Source organism: Schistocerca piceifrons, chromosome 9 (assembly GCF_021461385.2).
Source record: "Schistocerca piceifrons isolate TAMUIC-IGC-003096 chromosome 9, iqSchPice1.1, whole genome shotgun sequence".
Lineage (NCBI taxonomy): Eukaryota > Metazoa > Arthropoda > Insecta > Orthoptera > Acrididae > Schistocerca > Schistocerca piceifrons.
Window position 1 is genome coordinate 152,718,714 of NC_060146.1, and position 1,359 is coordinate 152,720,072.

Genomic DNA, 1,359 nt, shown 5'->3' on the forward strand with positions numbered 1-1,359 from the left:
TCATTATTACACCTTCAACTGTTCCACTGTCCGCCATGTTAGTTTTTACAACTGGTAAACAGTGAAACTGTGACGGCGACAGTGACAGTGACAGCTCAATATATAGTGTTTGACAGTGATGAAGATGAGGTAAAAAAAAGTAAGTGAAACATAATGTAAATAGACACACACACAAACATACATAGAATTAACTACTTTCAGATATAGAAATAACAATTTTCGAATCGTAATTTTGGCTTAAACAATTTATCTACTTTAAGGCGTAAGTGGTTGCAGATGACAAACTGTGGAACAAAACAGTCACTGTGGAAACACAACACATCAGAAAAACCACACCATGTGGTAAAAAGGTGGTTGCTGTTGTGGTCTTCAGTCCTGAGACTGGTTTCATGCAGCTCTCCATGCTACTCTATCCTGTGGAAGCTCCTTCATCTCCCAGTACCTACTGCAACCTACATCCTTCTGAATCTGCTTACTGCATTCATCTCTTGGTCTCCCTCTACGATTTTTACCCTCCACACTGCCCTCCAATACTAAACTGGTGATCCCTTGATGCCTCAGAATATGTCCTACCAAGCGATCCCTTCTTCAAGTTGTGCTACAAATTTCTCTTCTCCCCAATTCTGTTCAGTACCTCCCCATTAGTTATGTGATCTACCCATCTAATCTTCAGCATTCTTCTGTAGCACCACATTTCGAAAGCTTCTATTGTCTTCTTGTCCAAACTATTTATCGCCTATGTTTCACTTCCATATATGGCTACAGTCCATACAAATATTTTCAGAAACGACTTCCTGACACTTAAATCTATACTCGATGTTAACAAATTTCTCTTCTTCAGAAACACTTTCCTTGCCATTGCCAGTCTCCATTTTATATGGTCTCTATTTCGACCATCATCAGTTATTTTGCTCCCCAAATAGCAAAACTCATCTTCTACTTTAAACGTCTCACTTCTTAATCTAATTCCCTCAGCATCACCCGATTTAATTCAACTACATTCCATTATCCTCATTTTGCTTTTGTTGATGTTCATCTTATATCCTCCTTTCATGACACTGTCCATTCCGTTCAACTGCTCTTCCAGGTCCTTTGCTGTCTCTGACAGAATTACAATGTCGTCGGCAAACCACACAATTTCTTCTTCACGGATTTTGATTCCTACTCCAGATTTTTCTTTTGTTTCGTTTACTGCTTGCTCAATACACATATTGAATAACATCGGGGAGAGGCTACAACCCTGTCTCACTCCCTTCCCAACCACTGCTTCCCTTTCATGTCCCTCGACTCTTATAACTGCCATCTGGTTTCTGTACAAATTGTAAATAGCCTTTCGCTCCCTGTATTTTACCAAGGCCA